Here is a 23,340-nt window from a genome sequence, read left to right as displayed (position 1 = left end):
AAGCTGAAAAGAACCAATCATTTTTTTCTCTTTTCTTCCTTTTCCTTTGCTTGAGACATTTAAAACTACAGGGCTATCAAATGAAAATCTAGCTTCTGGCTTCTCCTCAGGAAAACAAAACCAAACGAAACAAAAGAACAAAACGCAGAAGATCTAGCAAGTCATATTTCCATGGGCAACAAGCAGCTTGGGATTGAGTAGCTGAGTCTTTCGGGTAAATTATGATTTGTGCCGTACTGCACAACAACCCAAACAAATCCAATCCCTGAAATTACTTTATCATTTGGTTTAGGGTCTGCTCTAAATTCACATGTTGTCTCACTAAGATCCTTTATTGACTACATTTCCAAAGAGCCTATGTTTAAATGAGATCATACTCCCAGGTACGCAAAGATAATAGAAGGGTCAGACTTTGTACCTATTTTTGAAGGTCACAATTTAAACCATTAAATATTTATTTATCTTTTTTACGGATGTAAGTAAATCTGTGTCCTATTTTTGTTTTAACTATTTAAGCTTATTTTCTAATTTAAAAGCAAGTACTGAATAAACTCGGGCTGTAACTGTGAAGTTTTACTTTGATTCTGAATCTAGGATCAGTGCTTGATTATCAACAGTTGAAGCCAATAAGCCACCTGTTAACCATAGAGTAAACTGCACTGAAGGAACTGTTACCATCTAAGCCACATATTTTAGTTCTGAAATGACAGAGTAACTGTTATTTTTCTATCTTGGCCAATGTTTTTGAAGAGGAGTTTCATAGTATAATAGTCAGCTGGAAGGCTAATGCATCTTTGACTTTACAAAAATCCGTGACAAAGTACTTAGAAATTTAAAATGGCTTAACTTTTGAATAGCTTAAAATAGCCCATTATGGGAGTACTTACAGCACAAAATTTGGCAAATGCTGCAAATCAAGGTCCTTCCTCCCCAGAGTCACTACTAACTTCAGGTTATCAAATAATCTGTTGGTAGTTTGGAAATTTCAGAGAAAAGGTAATTAAAAACTTAATTTTTCTCAGGTACATTTCATTAATGTAAAATGCAAGAGCAGTTATTTTAGTCCCCAAACTAGTACTTCCTATTATTATTCCTTAAGTGATGCTTAAGATCATGGAAGATAGGTACAAACTTAAAAAGATGAATTGATCTCAGAGAATAAATTTTTAAATCATTTGCCGGAGACTGGACTTGTTGCCACACTGTTATTGACTACAGAAATAATGACCCAATTTCAGAAATTATTCATATTTTTCTGATGAACATGGCAATAGAAATATCACTATTCATCAGACATACAAAAAATATTCCAGTGTAAAGTTTGAAATTTAATGTGCATAGGTTTATTTGCAAGCAAAAATAAAACAAACAGAATTAGATTTCCAATGCCTGTAATTCTAGCTACTCAGGAGGATGAGATCTGAGGATCATGGTTTGAAGCCAGCCTGAACAAGAAAGTTGGTGTGATTGTTATTTCCAATTAGTCACCAAAACCCTGGAGTGGAGCTATCAAGTGATATAGCAGTAGCCTTGAGCACAAAAGTTCAGGGATAGTTCAGTCCCTGAGTTCAAGCCCAGAACCAACACACACACACACACACACACACACACACACACACACACACACACACACACACACACACAACCCATAGGCTGGGAATGTGGCTTAGTGGTAGAATGCTTGCATGAAGTTCTGGGTTCAATTCCTCATTGAAGGCCAGAAGTGTTGCTGTGGCTCAAGTGGTAGAGTGCTATCCTTGAGCAATAGAAGCTCAGGGACATTGCACAGGACTTGAGTTCAAGAGTTAGGACTTGCAAAAAATAATCCACAATTAGAAATATTTACAAAATAGATTTTTGAGCAAGAAATATAGAAAAATCTATCCCTGAGAGTTCCGGGAAAATGGCGGAGGAGAAGCTGGAATTTGAACAAGCTCTCGCATAGAAAGCAATTTTAGAGTTCCAGTGAACAGCCCTAAGCCAGAGAATCACACCAAGTGTGCCATCACAGGAAAGAGAGTTAGGCAAGAAAGGGGAAGCCAAGGCAAGGAGACACATCTGAGCGCTTGCCAGCAGCAGGGTCACAGCGGCGACCACAGGGCACCCATACCTGAGCCACAGAGAGTCCGGGATGGAGGAGCCAGACCCAGCGGGTGAGCAGATTCTACTCAACACCTGCAAGAACCGACAAGGAGTGGACATCTTCATCCTGCAGTATGCAGACCAGAGACGACCCAGGAACCAAGACTTGGCATGAGTAGAAGCCTGACGTCCTCAATCCTTCTCAGGGAGCAGAGGAGGGAAGGTCAACCCTCCCCCCCAGCACCGGTGATCTCCATCTTGGATACCGATAAAGCTCGGAGGAGCTGCTAGCTCCAGCTCAGGCCTTGGAATAAAACGAGTCATTTAGCAGGTCACAAGAACTTAACAGCGAAGTGACCTGCCAGACTCAGCTCCATCCAGGGAAGTCACCAGCTCAGGCGCCAGCCATAGGAGAGGCTTTCCTCACTGGGTAACCAGAGCCAGAGGCTGCCTCTCCCTCTAGCAGCCTCCACAATCAATTGAAAAACAGAAACCCTGAGAATGGCTCCAGGCTGGGCTCTGTGAGTTTTTCACAAAATAGCCCCAGGGAAAAGCTACTGTTTGTTGGAAGGCCTCAACTCTACCCAGAAACTAGCCTCATCACTGCATCCCCCTCTTTTGTGATTCTCAAAGCAGATCACCGTACCATTAAACTAACCTGGGAAGAGGAATCTCAAAATCTTGGGTAAAGCAGAGCATTTTTCTGCCTGTTCGAACAAACTGACTTAAGAAACCAATCAAGCCACAGGACCTCAAGCAGACCAGAGACTCCAACAAGAGGTAGGTTACAGACACAAGGGAGATACAGGATTCTTCCGACTCCTCCCGAAAAAATAAAAAAAAAAAAAAATCAAAGAACTATTTTTTTTCTTCTTCCTCTATTTTTTTTTTTTGGTATCTTATATATATAATTTTTTTTCTTTTCTAAAACTTTTCAATTTTTAATTTTCGCCTTTTTTGAAAAAAAAATTGTTTTCCAGTGACTTTTTTTTCCTCTTATAATTTCCACTTCATTCCCACCTAGTAATAGAATGCCTAGCTACAGCAATAAGACAAGATGCAGACATAAAGGGGATCCAAATAGGGAAATGAGAAATAAAACTCTCCCTCTTTGCAGAGGACATGATCTTTTATTTAAAGAATCCCATAGACTCCACTCCCAAATTACTCAAGCTGATTCAAAACTTTGGCAAAGTAGCAGGTTATAAAATTAACCCCCCAAAATCAATGGCTTTTCTGTATGCCAACAATGAGAAAAGTGTGGCTGAAATTAGCAAAGCAATTCCATTTTTAACAGCCCCACAAAAAATAAAATACGTAGGACTTAACTTAAGCAAAGAAGTGAAGGACCTCTATGATGAAAACTTTAAAATCTTGAAAAAGGAAATCAACACAGAACTTTAAAAATGACAAAACCTCCCATGCTCCTGGATTGGAAAGATTAACATCGTGAAAATGGCAATACTTCCAAAGGCTATCTACAAATTCAACGCAATTCCTATCAAAATTCCACCCTCATTCTTCAAGGAAATAGAAGAGGTAATCCAAAAATTCATATGTAACAATAAAAGACCCCGAATAGCAAAACGCTCCTCAACGGAAAGAACACTGCTGGAGGAATATCAATACCAAATTTCAAACTCTACTATAAAGCCATAGTAATCAAAACAGCTTGGTATTGGCATAAGAACAGACCTCAGGACCAATGGAATAGAATTGAAAACCCAGAAATGAACCTACAGACCTATAGCCATCTAATCTTCGATAAGGGAGCTAAAACAGTAGAATGGAAGAAAGACAGCCTCTTCAGTAAATGGTGCTGGCAAAATTGGTTAACTACCTGTCGAAAACTAAAGCTAGATCCTTATATATCACCCTGCACCAGAATCAACTCCAAATTGATCAAAGACCTTGAACTTAAAGCAGACACTCTGAAAACATTACAGGATGGAATTTGAGAAACCTTAGGTCTCCTTGGCTCAGGCCGAAATTTTCTGAATAGAGACCTGGAAACACAACAAATCAAAGAAAGGTTGGACAAATGGGATTGCATGAAGTTACAGAGCTTCTGCATGGCAAATGACATAGCTAGCAAGATCAATAGAAAGCCCACGGATTGGGAGAAGATCTTTACTAACCATACAATGGACAAGGGTCTCATATCTAAAATATACTTGGAACTCAAACAATTAAACCCCCCAGCAACAAATCCTCAAAGAAACTACTGCTCAATAAATAATTGGGTGAAAGACTTAAAGAGAAACTTCTCTGAAGAAGAAAGAAGTATGGCCAATAGGCACATGAAAAAATGTTCAACATCCCTAGCCATAAAAGAAATGCAAATCAAAACAACATTGAGATATCAACTCACTCCAGTTAGAACGACAAAAATCGAGAACTCTAACAACAACAGATGCTGGAGGGGATGTGGACAGAAAGGAACCTTACTTCATTGTTGGTGGGAATGTAAACTTGTTCAACCACTTTGGAAAGCAGTATGGAGGTTCCTCAAAAGACTTCACATAGAACTCCCCTATGACCCAGCTATCCCACTTTTGGGCATTTACCCAAATGTTTACAAACAAGACCACACTAAAGCTACCAGCACAACTATGTTTATTGCAGCATTATTTACCATAGCTAAGATATGGAACCAACCCAGATGCCCCTCAGTAGAGGAATGGATCAAGAAAATGTGGTATATATACACAATGGAATTCTATGCCTCCATGAAAAAGAATTACATTGCCCCATTTTTTAGGAAATGGAAAAAATTATATTAAGTGAAGTAATCCAGGCCCAAAGAAACATAGGTCCCATGGTTTCCCTTATTTGCAATATATGAGTCAAGCAGAAAAGGCCAGATAATGTGATGTCAGGAAAATGAACCCTTAGATATGTATTTTAATGGTTTTTTCTTTCATGCACCTGTTTCTAACGCATTTATAAGATTATCTCTTTGTTGCTTTGTATGTCCCTCCCCCACAGTATAACCCCTGCTTTCACTATATTGGATGTCAGTATAACTTGTGGAGGAGATGGGGAAAAACCAGTTGTTTAAGGATACAGGTGGACCTGTTGCAACAATGAGAAGTACAATTTGTCATGTCCAAAACGAGCTTTACAACGTCGGTGCGGGGGGAGAGGGGAAGGGGTGGGGAAATGAGTAGGTTTGGGATTGGGGGGGGAGTGAGGAGGGAGGCTGGGAAGGGATGTGAAGGGTAAACAAAGGAGGAGGTTGCAATGCTTGGTAAGAAATGTACGCATTATTCTGCCCATGTAATTGTAACCCCTCTGTACAGTATGTTCACAAATAAAATAAAATTAAATTAAAAAAAAAGAAAAAGAAAAATCTATCACTTCGTGTGGGTTTGCTCCTGAGAGGACCTAGCACCACAAAGCTCTTCCATTTTCAAAAAATACATAGCCACATTTCTGTCAAACCAACTACAGTTTAGCAGAATAAGTTCAAAATAATGATTCCATCATAAAATTGATTAAGTCAATCAATATAAGGATACAGGCCTGCCTGGTATCATTCCCCATTGCACCTTTCACAGGAAAAAAAATGTAGAGGTTTGGTTGTCACTGAGATGCTTGTTAAATTTGCTACAAATTTAACAAGTACCATGCTCACAGGGAAACACAAAAATATCAATTATGTAATGATACTATTAAATGGACTTTATATTACAATCCCATGACAGAGCAATGGCTGTGGCATGCTCACAATGTGTGCTGGGATCAGGGTTATGTGTGTGTGTATAGAAAGGTGTATCTTTAGACATGTAGAGAAATCACACCCAAAGGCCTTCTCTGTGGAAGTGCTGTAAATTATCATCCTGATTTTTTATCTTAACTCAGTATTGAAGGAAATGATTGAGATAGAAAAGATGGTTTATATTTTATTATATCTGCCAGGTACTGGATTTAGGGAAGTAGGGATAGGTGACTGATGAAGCAGATAAAATGTCTTATTCTAATGTTGGACCATGTGGAAGTAAACATAGAAACCAAACAAGAGCTTCTACCCTAAGGGAATCACAATTTCCTATAGTTAAGCTTGTTATTTTAGATGACAGTAAGTAGTGTGGAAAAAATGAAGACAGTGTGAGCAGAGAGACAGAAATTGGGGTTATAGAAGGGTCTAGGGACAAGGTAGTAGGAGGTAAGGGAAGATTTCTCTGGGACGATTGCTTAGGTGCTGTGGAGGAAAATTGGTATATAACAGAGTACTGCTACCTGTTCCAAGGGCAGGTGATCACAGAGGTTTTGAAAAGTTAAAAATATTTGTTATAGGAGGGTGCCAGCGGCTCAGACCTGTATTCTAAGCTGCTCAGGAAGCTGCGATCTGAGGATCACAGTTCAAAGTGAGCCTAGGTAGGCAAATCCAAGAGACTCTTATCTCCAATTAACCCACAAGAAGTCAGAAGTGGAGCTGTGGTTCAAGTGGGAGATCACCAGCCTTGAGTGAAGAATCCAAGCAAGAGTGCAAGGCTCTGAGTTCAAGTCTCAAAGCTAGCAAAAAAAGTTGTCATAAATTCAAAATGCCAAAATACATGGCTTATGAATATAAGCATCAAAGATACGTCCATTAACTTTGATAGATGAAACCCATTGTTACACGGTCCAGGAATATACTCCTGGTTCCATAGGTCCAGTCTGAGCATATATTTTCTTATTTTTTATGTTTTTTATTGTAAAAATAGAATACAGCGGGACAGTTACATGATTAAGGTAATGAATACATTTCCTTTCCAACATTGTTTCCTCCTCCTTTGTTTTTCCTCTACCATACCTTCCCTCCCCACCTCCCCAGCTCCTTCCTTCCCCCTCCCAAGTTGAGTACACATTTTCTTTAGCTTTATAGAGGAGGAAAAAGCAGTGGCAGGAGAGAAATGCATATTTTTTTGTTTTTGTTGTTTTGTTTTTTGTTCTACTCTTAGGGCTTGAACTCAGGGCCTGGATGCTCTCCTTTAGCTTTTTTAGTCAAGCTAGCACTCTACCACTTGTGCCACAGCTCCACTTTGGGCTTTTCAGGGGTACCTAATTGGAGATAAATATCACTGACTTTCCTGCCTTGGCTGGCTTTGAATCAGGATCTTCAGGTCTCAGCCTGCTGAGTAGCTAGGATTACAGGTGTGAGACACCAGCATCCAACAACAAATGTATAATTTTAAAGTACCAGTCACACACGTGTTCATGTGGTGAGAGGTGGAAGGCAGTACTCATAGAGAGCCAGGCAGTTCATCATCTCAGGTTTTCTCAGCTGGAACCTGGATACAGTAAGTCATTGGTCTGGTAGGTGGATATAAAGTGGAATCTGAGATGCCAAGCTTTTATACTGCTTTTGGTTAATCTCTGAGCCCAAATGATAGTGCCCCTCAGACAAAGGGCCTTCGGACCTGTTACATTATTATGCTCGAAATGGCACAAAATATTAAGATTGGGGAACTCCAGGTTTCTTTTTGGTAGACGAAGAAGTGAGACAAGTATTTGACTTGATAAGGTTTTGGATAATCGACAATGGTTATTAGAGAATCTCAGAAATTGGACTTTATTTTAAGCAAAATGCAAATCCTACAAACAGAATATGGGTTTTGCTTTCAAAATTGATTATTACATAAAAATAGATTGGAAAGTAATTGGACATATCTCCCAATTGAAGCTTTCAGAGTTTGCAGTGTGTGCTAAATTATCTAGACCAGTGGAAAATTGCTTCATAATGCTGGGTCCATATATAGTCTAAAAGTCTGAAACAATAGGACAGAGTAAAAAAATAATCACTGCCCTTTCTAAGACCTAAAATTACAGCAGAGGAAATAAAAACAAAGCTATGGAACCCATAGCAAATGCTATAGAATTCAAAGTGAAATAGAAATCCAGGTAGGGAATTATAAATGCATCCTATCTCACAGAAGTGGCACAGAGAGGAGTACACTGCATTAAGGCACAAGCACCAAATTCTGGTTTGAACCCCCGGTCTGCCATTTAACCCACCTCATAGAATTGAACAATTTACTTTGCATCCATTTCTTTCTGGAAAATTTGTAGTTATACCGACCCCAAAGCCTAATGTAACTATCACACAGGTTAATAATACATGGAAAAATAACTAGAATAGCACCTAGTATAAAAAGGATAAATAAGTAATAAGATTTCACAGTCTTTGTGATAACTTGATAGACTTGAAGTCATTAAAAATATATTAAGATGGACAGGTTCTGGTTCTCACACCTGTAATCCTAGCTATTCACTTTTTTTCAATTGATTCCGACTTATCCTGCTTGATTTTCTTCTTGTGTAAGTTTTGACAGATATTTTGGAAGAAATTGGTCTATTACATTTAGATTATCAAATTTGTGGCATAGGATTGTTCACAATATTCCTATATTCCTTTGTTATCTTTATTATCCTTTAACATCATTGAAATCATCAGAGATCTCTTTTATTTCTCATATTGTTAATATATCTTATCATCGTCTTAAGTAGTATCTTACTGATTTTCTTGATCTTTTCAAAGAATTACTTTTGAATTTATCGTTGCAGGTTTCGGTGTATGGATTTTCTACAAGTTTCATTTATTTTTTCTGGGTGGTGGTAGTGGTATTAGAGATTGAACTCAGGAATTTTTCTAGTTAACTAAAATAGAAACTTGGTTTAATAACTTGAGATCTACCTCCTACTGTATGCATTCAGTGCTAGAAGTTTCTTTCAAAGCACTACTTCTGATGCATTTCACAGTTTGAGATATATTTGTTCGTTTCTTTGTTTAGGTGACACTGGAGTTTGACTCAGGCCCTCACATTTGCTAGTCAGGTGTCATACTGCTGATCCATATCTCCAGTCTTTTTAGCATTGGTTATATACTTCTGAGATGTGTCTCACCCCCTTCCCATATGGATTTTCATCATAGCTGAGATGACTGGTGTATACCATCTTCATTCCATTAAATGAAGTTTTGAAGACTTTTGTTTTCCACCCCGGCTGGCCTGGAACATCAATCTGCCTACTCTCAGCCTTTCACATAGCTAAGACAACAGATATGTACCCTGGACACCTAGCTGTGTTTAATCTTTAAGTATCTTTCTATTATTAATTTATATTATGGATTTCAAGTTTAATTCTATTTGGTCCAAGAACAGGTATTATATTATTTCTATTGTTTTCATTTATCTTCTGACCTGGAATTTTCTCTGTCTCAATGAAAGCTCATGTGTGACCTTTTTTTTTTCATGTGTGAACTTGAATACAATCCCTTCTAATGTAGATGTCAATTATATTTATCTGACTGATGAAGAATAATTTCATGGGTTCAGAATTCCAGGTTAGTGATTTTTGTTTTTAGTAGAGTTTAAGTATTTCACTTCATATTCTTACTTGTTTGGCTTCTAAAAAAGAAATTCTTGTCTTTGTTCGTCCATAGAAAAATATATTATAACCCCTCTGTACAGTATTTACACAATAAATAAAGTAAAAAATAGGAAAAACATATTAGATAATGTATATCATGATTGGACTCTCTTACATGTATAAATTGATTATATATTTTAAATTATAGCTGCACATATTATATACGTATATAATATAAAATTATAAATCTTCAGCCCCTTCTAATAATCAAAAACTTTCCTTTAGCAGTATTCTTTTTTATTTTTTATATTTTTATGCTCCCCTCCCCTCCATAGCAGTATTCTTTTAGTTTGTTTTTCTGTGTGCCAGAATTGAGACTTGAACTCGGGGCCTTGGATTCTCTCTCTATTTATTTGAGATTTGAGGCTAGTATGCTACCACTTGAGACATACCTCTGGCTATTTGCTGGTTAATTGGAGATAAGATTTTCTGGTATTTTTCTGCCCAGTCTGACTTCTTTGACCTGCCATCCTAGGATCTCAGCCTCTTGAGTAGCTATAATTACAGGTATGAACCACTAGCAGTGTTACAATGTAGAAAATAGAAGCAGGTCCAGGGCATGTATATGGTCAGTAGTCAGCTGACTAACTTTGAGAATTCCATTTTCAGAGTTTAGGAATGCTTCTCATTTTCTTATTCTTATATTGAGTTATCAGTTCTTTCTTTCATAAATGCACTTTAAGCAGATTTTGCAAGATTAAGCTTCATTTTTAAGATTCATATAGCTTATAAGTAGTGTAATGATTTGTCATCAGGGAAAATAAGGTATTTCAGACTCATTGTCATAGGAACCTCGTAATCCTCTAGAAAGTTCTGCTCTCATGGGGTCATAGACATCAGGAAAGTGTCCACGGACTTGTCATCACCTGTCATTGTACTACAGTTCTGCAAGACGCTTAGACCTTTTGGCTATTTTTAATTTATAACCATGAACTATTACAGCATACCACATATAACTGTTTGTGTGAGGATTTTTTCTTCTTTTGGGGGCCTTTATTGTTGTTTGTAGAATTCATTCTGGTAACTTGCTGTTTCCAGAGTTTCTCCTGAAAGTGTAGCTCATACCTGACATTAATTTGGGGAAAGTTCTGTCATTATTATTTCAAATACTTTTTCTATTTCTTTTCCTTTACTCCTTATGATATTCCCATCATCCATATGTAGCGTCTTTTGCAGTTATCCCATATTCCTTTGGTGTCTTTTTTTCATTCTTTGAAATGAAAAGGTATTTTACTATTTTAGGTTATACTATAAATCCTTTGTAAAATGATAATTTTTTATTAATATATTTTATAAAAAATAGTTCGTACTTTCATACAATATAATTGACTATATTTTCATTCTTCCATATTTTCAGTTTTGAATTGTCTTGTTTGTGAAATCCTCTCTCAGAAGTTTTTTCTAGGTGAGTTCTATATTCTCAGATCCTTTTATTTTTTTCCTGTCCAGAGACTAACCTTAAATCATTTTCAACTTACTTAGACACTCATTAACCTGTGTGTCTAACAATTATGTTGCTTTCATCAATTTTAAGTGTATATATATAAATCAGAAAGAGAACCAAAATATTCTGGCAATCTATGTGATGAATTCCTCTTCATTAACAAATGATTAAACAACTAAACAGCTTTACTCAATGTTTCTACTAAAAATGTGCCATGAAAATTATTGCTACAGTACAATGACTATCAGTAAATAAAGTATTCAATATGTGATTATAAGAGACTTCTGTAAAATCAAACTAAATGAATTCCAACTCACATTCTCCTTAGTTAATCTCAAAATAGTCCTAGCCACTCTAGAAAGTATGACAGACCTGAAGTGGAACAGACTAGAAGGCGAAGAAATGAATACAAGAACCCACAGCTATCTGATAAAATGTATGGTGGGAAAACACAGCCTCTTCAACAAATGGTGCTGGGAAAACCAAATGTCCATATATATGACCTCTCTCACACCTTAAATTAATATCAATTCAGAGTGGATCAAAAACCTCAATATAAGAATTGAAACTTTACTACAGGAAAGAGTAAACATTAGAATGTATTGACATAGGCAGAAACTCCCTAAATATAACTCCAGGAACTTAGAAAATAGAAAAGAGACTCGGCAAATAGGATTGTATCAAGCTAAAAAGCTTCTGCACAGCAAAGGACATGGTTACTAACCTAAAAATACAACCTGTAGAAGACCTCTAGCCAAAAAAGAAATGCAAATCAAAACAGAATCAAGATTCCATCTCATTCTAGACATAATGGCCATCATCAAGAATACAAACAGCAACAAATGCTGGCAAGAATGGAGTAGGAGGGGAGAAGGAACCTTAATTGTTGGTGGGAATATAAATTAGTACAACTTTGAACAATAGTTTAACAAAAAGAATACTAAGGAGCTGAAACATGAGTGAGAGGGATGGGAAATAAGCAGAAGTGAGTAGACAAATAGAGGGATGAATGGTGGGCAAATATAGTCATAATAGTCAATGTGCAGATGTGGAAATGGAACTCAGACATACTAGAAAATAGGCAAGGAAATGGATAGGTGGAGGAGAGAACGATGGAAGCAGTAACTGATCAAAATGCACTGTACATGTAAAGGGACTCATTTAGTTGAAACTCCTTTGTACAACTATCTAAAAATAATTAAAAAGGGAAGAAAGCATGCCAAATGACACAGGAGATATTGGGTTAAAAAATATACTAGTTCTATCCATTTGAATTTATATGTCTCAAAATGTATCAAAATTTTTGACTGGGTGACCACAGCTTTTTCCACTTCCAGGATCTTGAAGGGCTCCCAAGAGGATAAGCTTAACCTTCATTAGATTCGTACAAACCTATCTCTGCAGATTTAAGTCACTTGACCCTCAAAATTATCTCTTAGCTTAGTGTTTTCAGAAGCCTGGGCAGCTCTGGAAAAATGTTTAGTGAGTTAATGAAAGTGGTCAAATTTTAATCAATACAATGAGCGGGAAGTCCATCAGAGGTGTGGTAAAAACAATGTACAGAAGGGGATTTTTAATACACTAAATCAAACAGTATTATAGTGTAAATGGTGTGTTAAGTCCTGTGGGTTCTAAAACAGAATTCCTGGCTTCCTCTTCTAAAATATCATCTGACCTTTCCCATGACTCAGTTTCCTCATCTGGAAAATAAAATAGTATATATAATTCTAGTGACTTTTCGTGTGCTACTATAGGTATTAGTTAACACAATCATTTTTGTGAGAAGTAAAATTATTAATACCTGTAAAGCTTAAAATTTCATGCCAAGTGTTTTATTGTGTGTGTGTGTGTGTGTGTGTGTGTGTGTGTGCGGTAAAATGGGGCTTGTTCACATGCTTGCTTGGTTTTTACTCAAGGATGGTGCTCTGCCACTTGAGCCATATCTTGGCTTCCAAGAGCTTCAATATAGAGTAAATATTTTAAAGGGTAACTATCTTTATTTTTCAAACAGAACATTCCTTCCTTGTCACAAATGTTTTAAGGAAAACAAAAATAAACTATAATTCCTAAAATAAAGGAGTGAATTAAGTGATTCATAAACTAAAGATAAAAAACTTGATAAGAGCTGGTGTATGGATGAAGTGGTAGAATGCCACCCTGAGTTCAAACCTCAGTCAAACAAAAAAATGAGTTAATTTTACATTGAACACGGTGGCATATTTATAATCCTAGCTATTCTGGAGGTGGAGATAGGGAAGATTGCATTTTTTAATTGTGAAAGTACCGTATAGAGAGGTTACAATTACATGAGCAAGGTAATGAGTACATTTCTTATCAAGCATTGTTGCCTCCTTCTTTGTTCCCATCCCTTCCCCCACATGCGCCCTCCGTCCCACACTAAAGTTGTAAAGTTCGTTTTTCGACATAACGTCTTGTACATCTCATTGTTGTAATGGATCCACATGTATACCTATTTAAACAATTTGTTTATTCCCTTCCCCTCCACAAATTATACCAACATCAAATACAGTGAAAACAGTGGTTATACTGTGGGGGAGGGACATACAAAGCAAGAAAGAAATCATCTTATAAATATGTTAGAAAAAATCACAAGAAAGGGGCTGGGAAAGTGGCTCAGTGGTAGATCACTTGCTTGCATGCATGAGGCCCTGGGTTCTATTCCCCAGCACCACATAAGCGAAAAGAAAAAAGCCAGAAACGGTGCTGTGGCTCAAGTGATAGAGCACTAACCCTGAGCTGAAGAGCTGAGGGACAGTGCCCAGGCCCAGAATTCAGGCCCCACAACCGGACCCCCCCCCCAAAAAAAAGAAAGAATCACAAGAAAGAAAAAAAAACATTTGAGTCCTTATCTTAGGGTTCATTTTGCCTAACATCAATTTATCTGACCGTTTTTGCTTGTCTCAGACATATACTGGTTATTGCAAATAAGGGAAACCATGGGACCTATGTTTCTTTGGGTCTGACTTACTTCACTTAATATAATTTGTACCAACCTTTCCATTTCTTAACAAATGGGGCAAGGCCATTCTTTCTGATGGAAGCAGAGAATTTCATTGTGTATATATAGTACATTTTCTTGATCCATTCATCTATGAAGGGGCAGCTGAGTTGGTTCCATATCTTAGCTATGGTAAATAATGCTGCAATAAACGTAGTCGTGATGGTAGCTTTAGTGTGGCCTTGTTTGTGATCATTTGGGTAAATGCCCAAAAGTGGTATTGCTGGGTCATAGGGGAGCTCTATATGGAGTCTTCTGAGGAACCTCCATACTACTTTCCAAAGTAGCTGATATGGAATAATAAAATACCCCGAATAGCAAACACGATCCTTAACAGAAAGAATAGTGCTGGAGGAATATCAATACCAAATTTCAAACTTTACTACCAAGCCATAGTAATGATACCAGCTTGGTACTGGCACAAGAACAGACTTCAGGACTAATGGGATAGAATTGAGAACCCAGAAATGACCTATAGCCATCTAATCTTCGATAAGGGAGCTAAAAAAATAGAATAGAGGAAAGACAGCCTCTTCAGTAAATGGTGCTGGCAAAATTCGTTAATCACTTATAGAAAACTAAAGCTAGAGCCTTATATATCACCCTGTACCAGAATCAACTCCAAATGGATCAAAGACCTGGGTGTCAAAGCAGACACCCTGAAAACATTACAAGATAAAAAAGGAGAAAGCCTAGGCCTCCTTGGCACAGGCAGAAATTTTTGTAAAAGAGATCCAGAAACACAACAAATCAAAGAAAGGTTGGACAAATGGGAGTGCATGAAATTGCAGAGTTTCTGCAAGACAAAGGTCATAGCTGGCAAGATCAATAGGAAGTCCACTGATTGGGAGAACATCTTCACTAGCCATACAACGGACAAGTGTCTCATATCTACAATATACCTGGAATTCAATTAAATCCCCCAACAACAAATCCTCAAAGAAACAACTGCTCAATAAATAAGTGGGCTAAAGAATTAAAGAGAAATTTCTCGGAAGAGGAAAGAAGGATGGCCAATGAAGAAATAAATGCTCAACCTCCCTAGCCATAAAAGAAATGCAAATCAAAACAACATAGAGATTCCACCTCACCCCAGTTAGATTGGCTATAATTAAGAACTCTATTAACAACAGATGCTGAATGGGATGTGGACAGAAGGGAACCTTACTGCATTGTTGGTGGAAGTATAAACTTGTTCAACCCCTTTGGAAAGTAGTATAGAATATTGCATTTTGAAGCCAGCTTGGGTAAAATGTGAGTTTCCAGATCAACCAACAAGCAGGGATAATGGTACACATTATAATTTGATCTATGAAGGATGAGTATGTAGAGGATTGTGATCCGAGGCTGACCCCTGGCAACAACAGAAATGGATACCTAAACCTAACATGCTCAACGTTATCTTTTGCAAAATGTGGAAGAGAAGCCCTTTAAGGCATGTGTGTGTGTGTGTAGTCTATCTGAATGTCAAGGGTTGAAGTGTTGAAGTAGCATGGAAAATAAAAACATGGACCTCTTCTTGTAGAACTGAGCAGCATAACGTAACTTCTATGAACTCAGGAATGCAGCTCAGCTGAATCCCAGCTTCGAGATATTGTAATAACAGACTTCATCAATTTGTCCTTCTACTGGAAAAAAGATACTAAAAGAAATATTAGTGCTTAAGCCTCAAACACCTCTCTTTCTCATCCACTTCAGACTTTACATGATGGAGAATGATCAAGTTTTCCTAGGGGGAAAATGCTCACCAATATGGGGCAGGATTTATCAGGCAAGTGCTGACTAATATCTGAGAAAGCAAGATTGGAATAAAGGGGATATTTGGGGGTTTTCTCTTGGGTGGTATTTTTTGTTTGGTTTCGTTGGGTTTTTGCTAATCCTGGGGAATGAACTCAGGGCTAGGGTCCTGTACTTGAACATTTCTGCTCAAGGCTAGTACTTTACCACGTAAGCCACAGCCCTATTTCTGGCTTTCTTTGGTGGTTAATTGGAGATAAATTTCTCAGGAAGTTTTCTTCCTGGCCTTTCAACTGCAATCCTCAGATCTCATCCTCAGCTAAGATAACATGTGTGAGCCACCAGCAACCAGCTGGAATACTTGGATTTTCTTGCTCTTTTTTATCCTGTGGGGCAAGCCAGACAAAATGTAACATTTTCTTTTACCAAATAAGAAAGAGAAACTTTTAAATCCAACTGTATGTGATCTGTTAGAATGAAGAGTTTTAAATTTTATAAAAACTTCATATTTTCATTGTGCTAATGCACAGAATCTTCAAAATCCAGAAAATATTGGTTCTGATTATTATTATTATTTTATGGTCTCAAAAAGAAATTGATGCATTCCTAAATGGTCATGTTATTCTTTCCCATACTCTCTTTTAAAAGGTCTTTGATGTGCCTCTAAATGTTACTGGTTTCTGCAATACAAAAGAAATTCCCTATTACCACTTGAAATGTAATGCTCTCCGTTAGAGTTTATGAGAAATTTCTAACTTCCACATAAATTATCACTTCAGTTAACTCTATTAATGTAAATTGTGTCTCTCTTAGGAGCCACAGATTTGATAAACATTAGTCAAAGAAATAATAGAAGCCATTCTTATAGGAAATGATCAGTTAAAACAATACTTTTGTTTATGAGTATGTGTGTTGTGATTTGGAGTTTTTTCATAGAAGTAGTGGGGATGGAGCACAGGATCTTGTGCACACTTCACAAGAACACTACCACTGAGCTGCATTCCTAGCCCCTCGTGTGCGGTTTTGAAATCATGATGTCACAAGCCTGTAATAGAAATCAGTATAGCAATTCTGGGATTTGCCATGAATTTATGGAAACGCTGAGGAAAGATGAATTTTTAAATGTTCCTGGATGTGTTTTTCATATCCTAACATTAGGGAAACATTGATAAAGAACAAAAAATTAGTAGGTTTCTTGAGTGCTGAGAACAACCATTATCATTTGGGGTTTTTTTTTGTTCTTTTGTGCTAGTACTGGGGCTTGAGCTCAAGTCCCTTAGCCCTTTTCACACAAGGCTGGCTCTCTACCATGTGAGTCACAGCTACAATTCTAGTTTTTTTTTTTTTTGTATATAATTGGAGATAAAAGTCCTGACTGGATTAGCTGCAAATTGTAATCCTCAGGTCACAGGTTCCTGAGTAGCAAGGATTACAAGCATGAGCCACTCATGTTGAGCTGTCATTTTGGTTTTTATCAGCCCATGAAACACATCTTTAATACTAATTTTCATGTTTTGACATTTTAAATTGTGGTGAATTATAAATAACCAAATTTCCAATATATAAGTGTTTAAGTTACATTGCTCATATTCATAGTGTTGTGCAACCATAACCAGTATTTAAATTTTTTATTGCTTCAAACAGAAACTGTAGAGCACATGGGCAGCAAAGATGGCGCTGGGAGAGAGTAGAGTGGGCAGAGCCCAATTGACCTTCCGATCAGTGCCTAACCAGTCCGTGAAGGCCGAGGTGCATGATAGGGTATGACCTTGACAGTGATTGGTTCTTCTTCCTCCCTTGCCATGCCACCCGCCCTTTTTGTCTTTAAAAAGGGCTGCTCTCTGTTAATAAATGAGTTTTCTACCTGCTGGATTTGGCTCCCCCCTGTGTCTGATTGTCTCCAGGGCTGAGGGAGGCTGGGGAACAGGTGAGCTCCGCACTTACCTTTCCTCAGACCCCGTCCGTCTTTCGTGGGACGGACGAAGACCCAACAGAAACTGTATCGTCATTAATCGATAAATTGTCACTCATCTCTTCCTCCCTCTAACTATGGACAATCTCTAATCTGCTATCAGTTTCTGTTGTATATTCTAGATATTTCTTATAAGTACAATCCTACATGAGCTATGCATTTGTGTCTGGTTTGAAATACTTAGTTTTATAATGTTTTTCAAGGTTGGTGCAGTCCATGTTACAGCATGTACAGAGTGTCATTTATTTCTTGTGGCACATTAATTTCCACACTATGAGATGCCATATTTTGTTTATTCATTCATCTATAAATGAACATTAGGAAGGTTTCTATCCAGTATTTATAAATAAGGCTATAATGAAAACTGGCATCCATGTAAGTTCTATTGTCCATTGTTTGTTTGTATCTTTACAAATAGAATTGTTGAGTCATATTGTAATTCTATGTTAGACTCTTTGAAGATTCACCAACCTGTTTTCTATGTGGTTGTAACATTCTACATTCTCATTAGCTTAGCTGTGCCAAAAGAGTTCAACTCCTCCTCTTTTCTCCTAGTCCTGGGGCTTGAACTCAGGGTCTGGGCACTCTTCCTGAGCTTCTTTTGCTCTACCACTTTAGCAACAGCATCAGTTCCAGCTCTTTCAGTTTATGTGGTACTGAGGAATTGAACCCAGGGCTTCATGCATGCTAGGCAAGCACTCTACAACTAAGCCACATTCCCAGCCCATTTTCTGTATTTTTTTAAAAGTCACAATCATTGTAGAAGGCATGAAGCAGTATCTTCCTGTGATTTTGATGGCATTTTCCTAGCAACATTGGGGTTGCTTAGTGGTGATTTATCTCTCTGCTTTGAAGAAATGTTTGTTCAAGTTCCACAACTATTTTAAAGTGAATTTCCTTTTGTGTTACTTGATTAAGGAGTTCTTCATATATTCTCTGAGGTTAAAATCTATAATATATAGTTATTTTCTCACATTATTTAGGTTTTCTTTTAGCTTTCTTGGTAATGAAACTTGGTCTGTTTAAGAATAGTATCTAATTTTTTTCTTTGGATAAAAAGGGATACAAAAGTTCTTAAAATAATAATAACAGCCATAATTATAAATGCCATGGTTTTTTCTCTCAGACGATCATTGTTCTTGGTGTATAATAGATTAATTAACCTCTTTTCTCGTGTGTGTAAATGAAAGCTGCTTTTAGTTAGGATCTCTAGAGTTTTTCAGAGGTTAAAAAATGATAAAATTTGAGAAAACTAAGTATTTATTTCACTTATAGAACAACTTTCTCTCCTCAACCTGAGTAATTATTTATACTATACTATTGGAGTTAGCTAATATTAATTAGAGGAAGGACTTTTGTATCAAAGGAAGGGATTGCATAAGTTGTGGGAATACAAGATGTATTGAGGAATACTTACAGGCTTCTGATATATTTTAGAAAAAAAAATAAATTTAAGAGTATCTTCATCAGGCTGGGAAGTTGGCTCAGGGGTAGAGTGCTTGCCTGGCATGCCTGAGGCCCTGTGTTCAATTCCTCAGCATCACATAAGCAAAAAGAAAAAAGCCGGAATTGGCTCTGTGGCTCAAGTGGTAGAATGCTAGCCTTGAGCTGAAGAGCTGAGGTACAGTGCCCAGGCCGAGTTCAGGCCCCACAACCAGACCCCCCCCCAAAAAAAAACAAGGAGTATCTTCATCATAGGATCTACAGAAGTTAAATGAGTCGTGAACAAAATTGAAATTTGTCCAAACGCACAGAGTACAGAGATGAGACCAAAGTGGGTAGGTACTATCTGGATCTCCTCCCTGTGAAATATCCTCCACATATTAATGGGATAAATGGAACTTTTCCCAAGCACACACAATTCATACACTCAGGATAGAAGCGATTCCATTCAACTATAGGCTTTGGAGGAATTTAACATTCAAAAATAATTTCAAGAGATTCTTGATTATAGTTGACAAAAAGGATTATATTGACCTTTCAGTCGCAAAGCTTTATCCCTATTAGAAAATCTTCAAAAAATGATTTTGTGACTTTGGAGAAAATAATTAACTATAAAGCTTCATAAATTATATTAGGAAAATAAGTTCATAAAATGAAGTGTTGATGCGGAGTTATGAAAGACTTCATACTATTATTCAAAGTCTCTTGGAATCAAAATCTCTTCTCTGTAAGTTTTGAGAAAGTAGAAATGTATCTAGTATTAGAATCATGGATACCTAAAACATTGAGTCATCCCAAAATTCATTGTATCCCTGAAAAGTACATAGAGTTCTAGTATCTTAATGGCACTCTCATGTGGAACCCAACTATTTGTCTTGGCATTTAAAACTGGGCAAGTGTTTTCCAGGGAATGAACCTTTAAAATATTCTTTTCTAAATAAAACAAAGGAAAAAATCCTTCTTAAATAATTCTTTAAAAGGATTCATCAGCTGTGGAGATCTGACCTTATGGGTATCCGGGATGTGCAGGTACAGCAATGCCCTTGTGGAAGGGCTCTGGGAAAGTGGGGCCACACTGAGCTCCTGGCTAGAATATGCTGCCAACTACAGGCAGAGCCCTGTGCAGTCAGGTGACCTATTGAAGTCCTCATTTATTTATTTGTCATTGAAGGCAACTTTGAGATAGTGGTGCAGGCCCTGAAATCAGTAGGTATGGCTGCTCTGCAGATGCACTGCCCCTCATTCAGGGAAGACAGCTTGAGCCCTGGGTAGCTCCTGCAGGTGTTAAGCCTAGCCAGGACAGGTTAGCTGTGCAAGCTGGAAGTGGCCCACAATGTGCGGCTACATGCTGGCATGTGCAGCAGTTGTTAGACCAGGTGGGATTCCCTCATCTGACTTCACTCATCCTCCCCATCAAGGCCTTTGACACACCCTTCACTTCTGTCCCAACTTCTAAGCATGAAGACTGCCTCCTTGGCTCCATCTCCTGAGAGCTCAGTCACATGACTTACCTGATAGAGCTGAGTGTGGCCCTCTCCATGCTGACAGGGAAGATCCAGATTCTCAGAGTCTCAGAGACTGAAAGGAAGAGGGATGGGTCAAGCACTCTGGTCCTTGGCTTCACAGGCTGTAGGGGCACTGAGTGATAGGTAGAAGAACAGCTTATTCACAAAGCCCCAAGCTCAATGCTCTCTGGAGCTGCACATAAGAGAGCACAAAAGAGAAATAAAGAAGTTAGAGGACCAGGATTGATCCAGAATAGTGAGGGACCTCAGGGGAATGCTTCTAGTTAGAAAGAGACAATGTGTAAGGTAGACATCAAAACCAGGCTTGCAATCCCAACACTCAGAAGCCTGAGGAAGAAGGAAAGTGAGTTCAAGTCCAGCCTGGATAACATAGGGAGACTGCCTCAAAAAACAAGGTCTGGGTGTTGAAGGTGTAGCTCAAATATTAGAGTACCAGCCAGTGAGCAAAAGCATCAGATACTGAGTTTGAATGGTGTCTTTGTCTTCAAAATAAGTAAAGAAAGAGAGAAAGAGACAGACAAAGAGAGAGAGAGAGACAGAGAGACAGAGGAAGAAAGAAAGAAAGAAAGAAAGAAAGAAAGAAAGAAAGAAAGAAAGAAAGAAAAAGAAAGAAAGAAAGAAAGAAAGAAAGAAAGAAAGAAAGAAAGAAAGAAAGAAAGAAAGAAAGAAAGAAAGAAAGAAAGAAAGAAAGAAAGAAAGAAAGAAAGAAAGAAAGAAAGAAAGAAAGAAAGAAAGAATAAAGAAAGAAAGATAAGGGCTAAAATGTGCCTTGATGCTACGTGTTTGACTAGCACATGAAAAACCCTGCCTGTAATTCCTAGCATAGATAGGAGGAAGAGTGGGGGAAAGCAAGAAGAGCAGGACAGAGAGGGAAAGCGGGAGGGGGAAGGGAGAGGGAGAGGTCTCTGTGAAAAGAACATGCTAACTAATGGGTCTAGAATGTTGCTTTATAAGGCATAGCTAACTATAATGACTCCTGTAGTTGTCTATTGTGGTGCAAAAAAAGTTCCCAACACTGTGTGACTGGCATTATCTCAGGTCAGGTATAGAAATCTGGCTCAGCTGGGTGACATGAGGTTGTTGTCAGCTGACGGTGGGACTGCAGTATCACCCTGGCCTTCCTGAGCAGATATTAACCCAAGATCATTCATGGGAATTGGGGGAATGCCTGGCCTCCTCCACAAGCAGGATTCTCATAAGGCCTTAGCTAATAGTTTCACCGATTTGCAGCTATGATATCAAGAGGGGCATGCACAAACAGACAGTGAGGGACTCAGTCAGAGACAGGGTCCAGCTGCCCCTTTGCTGATGCTTGCTGCCAACACTATCTAAATCAGAATTATTGGATTGTGGATATGGTGCCTCAGTTGGTGATGTCTGGCTTTCCCTTCCTGGCTCTACAGTAATGGATTCTTCTATTGTTAGAATAATGGCTCTTTTTTCTTACTAATGCCTCATTTCCCCTGTAGCAAGCTCTCAGAGTGGATGTTTTCTCCAAGATCATGTACATAACTCCTTTCATATGAAAATGGTTGTTGATAAAATCTGCCATTTAGGTGAGATGAAGACAAAGGTTTCATTGGTTCAGGTTAATTCTGAACCACACAGCAAGCCCAGCAGCTGTAGACTGTGTGAAAGCAAGGGAGCCAGGCTGCATCCCAGTGAACCATATTTATGGACACAGACATTTGCATTTCATGTAGCACCATGTGTCAAAACTATTTTCACAGACTCCATGCAGTCAGGTAAGAACAAGACTTGCCCTGCAAGTCTTTGTTCTCTGTGACAGACAAGCAGATGGATTGCTCACATCCATTGTTGCTCACATGGAACTCCTCTGATTTGTGCTGATTACTCCATGTTCTACAGCCCCTTCAGGACATGATTGAGAATGCTGGACCTGGCCAATTGTGCTCTGAACCATGTGGACATGAACTTCTTGGCAGACTGTATCCATGCTGCCCAGCTGGATGTGTTGCACCTCAGTAGACACAATCTGCTTCATTTATATCCCTCTACTTTCCTCAAGCTGCGGCAACAGGTTGTCCAGATAGTGCGGGTGTGGATCCCAGTGGAGTGTGCTATTACCCATAGCTATGTGGTCATGATGATCCTGGGCCTGTGTTCCTGCCACTATCTCTAGGAGCTCAAGTTCCTTGCTAATCTGCTGTCAGCCTGCACCCTCAACTGCCTCTTCTCTGCACTGTGTAAACTCCCTGAACTTCATTACATGGAGTTCCTGGTGCCTAAGGAATGTTACCTGGAGAGTACCAGGATGGCTGGCATGTCCACATAAGATCAGTAGAAATATGCTTGATTGCAGAAGAGCTGCATGCCGTGCTACTATGGGCCAAGCAGGAAGACATCCCCACCTCCCACCACTCTTCAGGAGTTTTCACCCAATAGTTAATGAGACCAGCAATGTGCTTTGTGCTTTCTTTCTTCAAGCTTTCAAAACTGCTTTAGAAAACTTTCCCAGAACACTAAAACAAGTAGAGTAGGCCCTTGAATTGTGCTAAGGAAATGTCTTGCATTTCAACCAGCCCTGTTGCCCAGAGATCAATCCCTATATCAGATCCTAAGCCTGAGATGTAAGCAACTGTAGTTTCAATGAAAAACCTTTGTTAGAGAAAGCTGTAGATAAACATGACAGACAATGTAGGAAGAAAACATGCCTTCTAAATGTGACATCGGAGGCCCTGGG

At 38.3% G+C, this 23,340-nt stretch overlaps 1 pseudogene; it reads left to right on the top strand.

The window, feature by feature from the left end:
- The window catches only part of LOC122127443, a 140,653-nt pseudogene extending 117,516 nt beyond the window's left edge, over positions 1-23,137 (top strand).
- Positions 23,138-23,340: the final 203 nt, after the last annotated feature.

This window comes from Dipodomys spectabilis, unplaced genomic scaffold, assembly GCF_019054845.1.
Source record: "Dipodomys spectabilis isolate Male_0828 unplaced genomic scaffold, ASM1905484v1 ptg000301l, whole genome shotgun sequence".
Taxonomy (NCBI): Eukaryota; Metazoa; Chordata; class Mammalia; order Rodentia; family Heteromyidae; genus Dipodomys; species Dipodomys spectabilis.
The sequence above is the reverse complement of the archived record's forward strand: the minus strand, read 5'-3'. Positions and strand labels throughout refer to the sequence as shown.